General features: G+C 46.3%; 1 protein-coding gene across 3 annotated transcripts in view; it reads left to right on the top strand.

The window, feature by feature from the left end:
- The first annotated feature begins 1,530 nt into the window (after window positions 1–1,530).
- PIP5K1B (phosphatidylinositol-4-phosphate 5-kinase type 1 beta) overlaps window positions 1,531–9,761 on the top strand; it is a 305,089-nt gene continuing 296,858 nt past the window's right edge. For 2 of the 3 annotated variants that reach the window (XM_024555177.4, XM_053923968.1), the window contains exon 1: window positions 1,531–2,048. The gene's annotated coding sequence lies outside the window, so the exon portion shown is untranslated. Of the gene's footprint in view, window positions 2,049–4,668; window positions 4,835–9,761 lie in introns of all 3 variants that reach the window. The other variant, XM_071221500.1, reaches the window with a different exon arrangement.

Raw genomic sequence — 9,761 nt, 5'->3', positions numbered from 1 at the left:
TAAGAACTGACGTTGCATTTCGACTTATCACTACCTCTTTGGGGAGCAGATTCACTTTCCTCTCCTGGGATTTCAGAGCAGACACTTGAAGAGCAGAGAAGGGGAGACTGGGATTACCATTCCCAGAACCCAGCCTGCCTGCTACTTACAGCAGCGTCCTGCTGCCCCTACACAGTGATTCACAGCAGGCCCACCAAGGTTCTTTGATCTGCTCCTCTTTCCTCCGCTGCCCCCTCTATGGACCCCAAATTGAACTTTGTTAATCCAGTGTTTGTTATTTCTTGTTCAGGAATTGGGAGTCAACGAACCTGTGTCCTGGCCCTTGAGTCACTTAATATCTTTGGGTGTTCCTTTTCTCTTCTGTAAAATGCGCAACCTGGACCAGACATGTGTTCCTGCTCTAGCTTTGAAGACTTAGGATGTCAGTATAAAACCAGACACACATAACTGGGTCCTATATAAGTGATGCCCTAAAACTTCAGATACATCTGGAAGAAGTGACTGCGAAAAGTCTAAGAGTAAAGGTGTTTGTGTTGCCAAGGAGTTATTGCACTCCATTCTGAGCTGACACCATAACCAACTTCCCCAGGGTCGGGGCGGGAGGTACAAAAAGATTTCAGAACTGAGAAGAATGGTTTACAGAAAGTTATAATGGCTCACCTAGCCAGCGATATTTGAGGATAATAAGGACAATGAATTGTTGGTTTTCCGCGTACTGAATGTACCCCACATTTTCCGTCAGTGTTTTGTTGTTGTTGTTTAACAGGGGTAAAATGGAGAATGAGAAATACTACTTGCTTTGATTCATCTGGGAGAGATCCGCTACCTTTCGGTTCCTATTTAGTCAATTTAGCTATTTCCATGACAGTACCGCCGCCCCGCCCCAGGAGAGTACTTTAGATCTGCCCCTGCCCTTTCTGTAACTAGACTGACAGCAGATGGGAGTACAAGTGCCCCACGTCCACTCAGCGCGCTCGGTAGAATGTGGTCCCCACCACTCATCACAGCCTATTTGCGCTTTACGTCCCTCCCGCCTTCTCTCTACTAGGACCCCTCGCCAATTCTTCCCTACCTGTTGGGTAGGTCTTATTTCCTGGGAACACTTACTGTCCTTAGAAGGGGAGACACCTGTCCCTTCCTGGTTGAGGGGGCACCAGTGCTTCAGTGAGGGAATTGCAGCAAGCGGAGTCCAGTGGGCAGGTGACCAGGGAGCCCTATCCCAAACACAGCCCTGTTTAGCCGGGACGCAGGATTTTGAGAACCGCCGGGGAGCTCCTGTCTAGTTCTGGGGCCTTGCAGGAATCGGCCCGCCCCACTCCTGCTCTCCGTCCTGGGCACCCGACCGCGGGACAGAGAGCCGTGTCCGTGTGCATCCACTCTGGAGCTCAGTCCGCCTTCCGCGGAGGAGCCCGCCGCCGCCGCTGCTGCTGTAAACCGGTCTGGCTTCCCAACAGGGCGTGCGGGATGGAGCAAGGGGGTGGAGAGAAAAGGGGAAGAGCCTGGGCGGCCGGCGGGCGGGGCCTGCAGCCTCCCGGAGCCGCGGCAGTCACCAAGCAGTCTGCTCTCTCTGCGCCTCTCTCCGACTCGGGCGCGTACTGCGCCGGGACCCGCGCCCCAACCGGGGGGCGCCCCAGCTCCTGGGCTCCCGGCCTGCGAAAGCGCCGCCGCAAGGCTGCGCGGGCTGTGGAGCTGTTTCTAGAGGCTGGTGGTTTGGTGGCCGTTCGCTGTTCAGCCTGACCGAAGGACTAGCGGGGAAGGAAGGGGAAAGAGGGGACACACACACTCGCCGCGGCGCGCGCGCATTGCACACTAGCCGCCGCGCGCCCCCGGCGAGGCGCGTCCGGCGCAGTTTGGCCCCGCGGCTCCGGCCCCAGCACCTGCCGGCTCCCAGCTCCGCGCTCGGGCCCCGCCCCCAGCCGGCCAACCCTCCCGCGCCTGGCCGACACTGCTCTCGGTTCGCGGTGGGGAATCAACAGCACCCCGATAACTTGCAGACTGTGGCGCAACTGGTCTCGACAACGGAGACGCCCGAATGCTGCCCGAGTGAGGTAAGTTTCCTGCGCGTCCCCGGCCCCTCCTCCCTGGACCCTCCTTCTGGGCTCGGGCTTGGGGACTCTGTGGCTCTGAACGAATCCTGGCGGTCTCTTCACGCTCCCACTGTGTCTGCGTTGTGCTGGGGGTAGGCTAAACGGGGTGCGCGTGGCTACCGAAGCGGGACCTTCGTTCCGCGGGGGCCACAGCTGCGCGCTCCCCGCCGTCACTCTCCCGCTCGCCACTCCGATCCTGGGGCCGCAGTGACACTCGGGGATCATTCTGGGTTCACTTACTCAGGAGCCCCATCCTTTTTTCGGGCTGAATTTGGCAATATCGGGAGACATCTCCCACCACCCTCCCCCAGTATTAATCAGCGGCGAACTTGTTAGGCGCCCCTGGGATCTCAAGAGGGGCTTTCAAGTCGGTGTTCTGGTCATTTCTGGCGCTGGAGCTGGATTGAACAGGTGCGTTATGCTTGCAACCTAAATGCTACAACACACTTAGGCATTTCCTCAGCTTCTCCCCTAGCCCCGTCAATGTGACGCTTCAACAGCTGGGGCAGGAGGGCGGGAGAGTGGGGTGGGGGGGCGGAACTGAGAGAGAGACTGACAGGGTTTGATTTGTCAGGCCAGAGCCAGGAGTCGCCAAAACAGAAGACAACAAAAAGTCTGCTAATCGCTCATCTATGCAAATGAGCCTGTTGTCCTTTCTTATTCCCCCCCCCCCCCCCGCCCCGCCGTGGTTGGGTAGAAACCCGTTCCAAAGAAGTTGTTTGGGTAGGCTGATGAATTCTTTCGTCTTGTGTACCGCAATCAGGGCTCTCAACAAGGAAATGCTAGTTACTCTGATGCTTTTTAAAGTCAGTGTTGCAGACCAAAAATACCACCCCCGCCCCAGCACTTTTCTATGAAATTCTCAGCCTGCTGGAGGCCTTAGCTACAAGGTGAATGACTCTTGAGGGGCCGGTTGGGCCTCATAATGTGTTATTAAGTCTTCTGCAAAGAAGAATCGGTCCCCTCATCAGTATTCCTGAGTGGAGGTTTGGGGAACCGCTGTTGCCCCTCTGGTGGAGATCATCCACCCAGGCTTCTCCCTTGTTCTGCGGAAAGGCTGGTGTTCGGCAGCCCAGTGGAGAAAAGCAGAAGGGTTTGTTTCGTTACCACTCTAACGTGAAGTAGAATAGTGTTCACGGGAGCTTTTGTCAGAGTATTTCCAACCAAAAGGCGGCCCTGGAAAAAACCTTTCTCAGTCAACTTCATGCCAGTGGGAAGTTGAATAAGCATCACACATGATCTGGAGCTGAGGGAAATGGTGCCTCTGTGTGCAGTAAGATGAGTGGAGACTTACGAGGACTGATGAGAAAGCTGGTAAGTCTGAGACTGATGCATAATGATGTCTTAAGAAGGAAACTATTAAAAGCTGAAGGATCAAGCCACATTCCATTTTTGTCTAAATTAAGACTAGTGGGATTTAATAATAACACTTAAAATTTGCATCAATGCCTTACTATTTGTAAATGCATGTCAGTGTTCTCACTTGATTCTGACCACTTCTGAGAGATGCAGGGCAAAGATTATGAACCTGATATTCACAGGAGGGAGGTGAGGCTCACAGGTCCAGGGTCTTAGCATGGGAACAAGTGGCTGGAATTGGAGTCACAGCAAGGTTCTTTCAAATACCCACGCCACCACCACTGTCACCACCCAGTGCTGGTTTTGTACTTGTATAACATTTTTACAAGGGCCAGAGCTTCTGCATTTATCTTCTTCTGCACAGTCTTACTGTGAATTACTGTTCACACTTGACAGGTGAGGATACCAAGGTATAGACAGGTGATGGGAGTTGTCTATGGTTTCATGTCCAATCCAGTGGAGTTCACAAGACTAGAACTCAGAACTCCTGATGCCTACTCCATTGCTTTGTGGATTATACCATTGTTCCACTTCCGAGAGCAATTAGGACACATCACAGATGCTGCACTACGCTAGGGACTGTTAAGTATGCCTGCTGGTGACCTGGGTTCTAGTTCTGGCACTATCTTCGTCTGTATGACCTGGGCCCAATCCTATCACCTTTGAGCCTTAAGTCTCACATATATAAAATGAGGTTTGTATTGAATTATCCTTCTCCTTCTAGTTTTAGCATTCTACAATGTACATCAGTGTGTTTGTAATCCAGTGTTATAATTTTCTCTACAGGGAAAAAAGAAAGCTTTTTAACCTTGTACTACTAGGGATTTAACGAATTACCTATTTCATGTGTGATTTACTCCTCGCTCTCATTCACCATGTACCACTTGCCCACATTTTGTCGTGCACGATGTGCATCCACAGTCTGTGCGCATCGTACACGGGATTAGTATGCCCATGGCATGTAATCTTCATCCCCATGTATAATGCACATCCTTACTTTCCCCTCAACAATGTGGGCAAAAAAGTGCACATTATACACCGCAAAATACAGTAATGCGGGAACGGAAATTCCAACTGTACTTCAGCTCAACGTCTATACTGTTTGGTATTACCATTTGACTTGAAAATATTCGGAGGGGCTGACCTACTCTAAAATACATGTCAGGATTTACTTGAGAATTCCAGACAGTCAACTCAGTACCTTTATTTGTTTATTTCTCAGCTTTGGGGTTTATATATCATAAGTACTTAATAAATAGCTGTTGAGTGAAGGAGGTGAATCAAATAACTCCTAAGGAAATCACAAGCATCTCATCATGTAAATTTCCAACATCTGCTGACCCAGAGGATCATTAACCGACAACATGTGTGCCTCCTGAAGCCGGCAGGTATGGGTGCCCATTGTTGCTCTCCTTCCTGAACACAACGTATAAAGAAGACTTGTTCTTATTCCACATAGACAATAGACTCCTGTCATCTACGTTATGCTCTTACGCTTGCCTCCCCCCACTTAGTTGTTGGCAAAGTTTTACCCATGGAAAGATAGATATATTACTAGCAATTGACGAGTGCCATTTCATGGAAGAGTATGTCTTGAGAGGGAGAAACCAAGCACTCTATTTTTACATATGTAGTTGAGTAAATTTCAGCACATGCTAATACCAGCTCGTGGTTTCAGAGGGGGAACCTAATTAATAAAACCAACCTAGTTTCTGTTCCCTTTAAGAATCCTCTTCTCTTTACACCTCTTGTTTCTGTGTACTGAGTAGTGTTTCTGTACTTAGAAGAATGATGGCAAAGAGTTAGAATGGGTCTTAAATAGTATTAACACACCCAGCCATAGGAGATGGAGGCGTATTTCTTTCTGATAAGAGACTTCGAATATTAGCTAACTAGTTCAGACACTCGCACCTTTTAGGGGTAAGAAGGCTGAGGCTTAGAGAGGTGAAATGGCTTGTTCAGAGTCACACGGATGTCTAGCAGGAGAGTCGGAGCTAACGTGGAATTCTTAAGGTTCATACTCAAGATTGTGCCAGGGGTTTTATGGTGAAGGTGCACTTTTTACTTTTAAGAAGAAAAAAAATGTCTGTTTTTATCTATTCCCTGTGTTTCTCTTGGCGATATAGATCAGTAGACTCGGAATTAATACTTTGCTCCAACCAGTGCTTAGTTAGAGACAGAAGACTATTTGAATAGAAGTACAAATGTGTGCTGGTTTTCCAAGCTTACTTTCCTGGTAAATAAAGCCAGAAGCCAAAGGTGGCCCTGTCATATCGCCGATAAAGTCATAAATATGTATACATTGACTTTTCATTTTCATTTTGCTTGTACTTCTGTTAAATGGTGAGTCAGAACACTTAATATCCTGGAAAAATATTTTTTTTTCCTATGGCTAGAGCCTTCGTTAGCTACTCTGTAAAACACCCAGTTCTAAATGTATTTGTTGCAGAAACATGTTCTCTTTTATCAAGTACATTAACTGGAGTTGGAAGGAGGCCTTTTATTTTTGTAGAAGCTGCCCAGTTAGAATTGTACATTATGTAGCTCAGCTGTTCATTTGTACACTTATCTGGAAATTCTTCTAAAAGGAAGGCAAATAAGGGAGGAGAGAAACCTAGCCTTTTGTTTAGTATTTTTCTTTTAAAAAATAAACTTTAGACTTAACCTATTGATGAAATTTTTGCAGTGTACTGTATAGTGAACAATTACCTGCTATTGAAGCATTTTATTCAGTCATGTTCCTTCCAGTATAAAAGATTAGGCCAGGAAAAATAGGCTTGATTTTGTGATGGCCATTCTCAATTGTATCCACTTCTGTCTGACTTCATCAGAGTCGTAGAAAGGAGATGATGATATAAGAAAACCCAAGAATCCTACCCAAACTAGATTATTCTTGGGAAGATTGGGAACATAGATAACAATTGAGACAGTGACATGTTTAGTTAGCTGGCAGTGCCTTGGTATGATCATTTTAAGTTAAGACAAACCCACATTTGAATGGACAACTATATGAAGTGTCTTCTTGTAGAAAGTCTTCTGTGTTGTTTATGGGGCTGAGTCAACAGTGGGTGTGCAGTTTGTTTGGGGGAGTTTACAGAATAGGTGAGCAGTGAGATCTTGAGACTTGTTTTCTCTAGGAGTTTTAGAAAGTCAGTTGTGAAACTGTAACAAAACATAAGGCATTGAGTGTGCGCACTGCTCCCACCGCAAACGGGCATGTGTGACTTTCAGCCGAGGTCCAGGCAAGGGTTGGAATTCCAGCACGGGGGGCCCAGGGAGGATCATTAACTTGACTTGAAACTAAAGTTCCAGGACTAAAGACAGGACTGTAGAAAGTTCATCCATTTTGTAAGAAAAAGGTGATATTTAAATCTTTGCCACTCAGTCATGTTGAGCAAGAGGTTTGCGAAGAGGATACAATTATAGCTAGCCATAAAAAAATGTGTTTCTTTGCTTCACAGGCACAAGAAAAGCAGTAGACTCAACATGTTGGTAGTGGGGTTTCAACATTTCATATGCACTTTTTTCCTCTCTTTCTTTAAAAACAACAACAAAAAACACGCATGCCCACTATCGTGTCATTGGATCATCAGGTCATAACATTTGTTGACAAAGTAAGGAAGCAAAAGAGCAGCAGTCTGAAGAAGCAATATTATGACCTGCCTGAGGGAGTGGCAAGCACATCCTTGCTGTTCAGCTAATATTTGTCAATGGAAAAGGTTAAGCAACATGTTTTATTTATCTTTGCATTCTTGGAACTTAGCACTATGCCTGGCAAGTGGTGGGGATTTAATAAAAATGTATTGAATACTTTATGCATCCAAAAGAAAATCACTCATCACCTTGGGACATTTCATAATTATTCTAATGATTCTATTATTTTCTAGACCACTTAGAAATGTCAGGCAGGCTAGTTTCAATAGTTTATAGTGTCCTTCATTTTTCATCATAAATGGTATTTATGCATCAGACCTCCAACCTCTTTTTAACCAACATGCCTAAGAATGGCTTTTCATTTCTTTCCCTTAACAGAAGTAACAATGTAAGTATGAAATGTGCTGCTCTGTTTATTATTCAATATTTATAAGCACCAATTAAACATACTTTTAAAGCACCCAGAGTGGCTTCATAGTGAGTTTGGCCCAAGGTGCACAAATAAGAACGGACTTTAAGCTTCCCTAAGTTAATCATTTTAAATGTCATCTGCTCTTGAGGCCTTCTCTGGTCATCTAACCTAAAGGGGACCCTCTTCATATGTTTCTGTCACTCATCACCATGGATACTTACACATTTATGTATTTTCCTTGATTTTCAACTACCTCTGCCCACACTCACACTCAACCCAAGACTATAAACTTTTCAAAGTCATGGTTCTTGAACACTCTTCTTTTTACATGGAGTAGGTGCCCAGTAAATATTTAAATGAGTGAATAAGTCCCATCCATCCTGTCAAGATGAACGGGGCCACTGTTGAGCTAACTCAAGCTGAGCAGGTTTAGCTGAGAAGACAGTTCTTAAATGAGGCTCAGGATAGCAGTTCTATGACAGTGACAACCAAGTCCCCCAGGAGGAGGAAACAGCGCTCGTTTAGGTGAATAAATTTTGGCACAAGTACAAGGCAGTATCTCTAAAGAGTTACTCCTTTTCATTTACTCAGAAGTGAGTAGTAGAGTACAGATATGTAGAAACTATCAAGCATAAAACAGAACATTCCAAAACTATTAAAATGGGCTCTAAAAGTACCTAAATCATAAACATATGTATTTCTTAATTGAGACACCTTGGTGATAATATACAAGGCAAATCCTATGACACAGTCTCTAAAACTTCCCACTCTCAGCTCACTTTTCTTTAACTGTTAGATGCATCAGTAGCCCAGTGCCAGAGGAGAAGTTCTCAGGTGTGGCGCCTGGACTGCCACCAGCAGCAGCACGTGTTGGACGCACACGTTATCATACTATAAACCACACCAACCGAATCAGAAATTCTGGGGGTGGGGATCAGGAGTCTGAGCATCAACAGGCCTCCGTGTGATTCTGATATACACTTGATATTGGCAGGAAACGTGAAATCCATTGCTCAATGTAAGAATAAGCTTCCTGAAGTGCTCCGTATTCCTAGGAAATTCCCGGGGTGTTTGGAAAGGACGCCATCTGCCTGCTCTGCTAGAAACACCAGGGGAAATGGATTGAGCTCCGGCCTGAAAACCAAGGGGTTGCAGGTTCGATTCCCAGTCAGGGCACATGCTTGGGTTGCAGGCCAGGTTCCCCCGTTAGGGCTGTGTGAGAGGCAAACAATCAATGTATCTCTTACACATTGACGTTTCTCTCCCTTTCTTTCTCCCTCTGTTCCCCTCTCTCTAAGAAGTAAATAAATAAAAATCTTTAAAAAAGAAAGAAATGCCAGGGGAAAAATAACCAGTCTTGGCTTTTCTCAGAGCTGTGTGGATCAAAAGAGAATAAATGTATATGACTGGATTGGATATCCAGGACTTCCGATAAGACAAAAAAGATCTTGATGGTCGCTGGCCCTGCCAGATAACAGATACTCCCCAAACCGGAAGACAGACCAGGGCATGAGGGTGATGAGGGCAAGAAGGGTTCTGTGCATAACTTATATTTGGGTCACTTCAATGTTTGGGTCACTTCAATAAGATGCGAGGTGGAAGAATGATTTCGAGAGCTAGTGGTTTTCTCGCAAGAGGAAGTGGTGGTTTACTGACAGTTCTCAGAATATTTCAGGTCAGTTTAATATACTAGATACTGATGGATCCCTTGACCAGGACAGTACCAGGTGCTATGCGGTGTACAAAGAGCAGGAATGTGGTTCTGGCTTCACTTGGCTGAGGACTGATACTCTCCCGGGCCCTTCTCTAGTGCTATTACTTTTCACCTTCACTGTGTTCCTGGATGGTAGAGGAGGAAATGGAAACCACATCAAGTTAGGTATGTGCTCGTGGGCACAGGGGTTCCAACCCTGACTTTTCTGATGTGAAAGCCCACATTCTTCTGTCTGCTCCATGAAGCTACGCCTCGAAATGTAGTTTTGGAAGAAGAGTTTTTAAAACAAGAAAACATAAGGGAACCTAGAATTTCTATCTGTGAGCTCTAGATTACACTTGGATATCTCAAAGGCACCTCCAGTTCTACATGCCCAAGACCAGAGGCATGATCTCTTCTCTCCATACCTGGTCCTGGTGTTGCCCAGCTCCGTGATGGGCACCACCAGCAACCACCTGGCCCAAGGCAGAGACCTGGGGGCCGTCCTTGACCCCATCTGCTTTTCATTGTTCCTGCTGCTTCTGTCCTAGTCCAC

This window comes from Desmodus rotundus, chromosome 1, assembly GCF_022682495.2.
Source record: "Desmodus rotundus isolate HL8 chromosome 1, HLdesRot8A.1, whole genome shotgun sequence".
Taxonomy (NCBI): domain Eukaryota; kingdom Metazoa; phylum Chordata; class Mammalia; order Chiroptera; family Phyllostomidae; genus Desmodus; species Desmodus rotundus.
The sequence above is the reverse complement of the archived record's forward strand: the minus strand, read 5'-3'. Positions and strand labels throughout refer to the sequence as shown.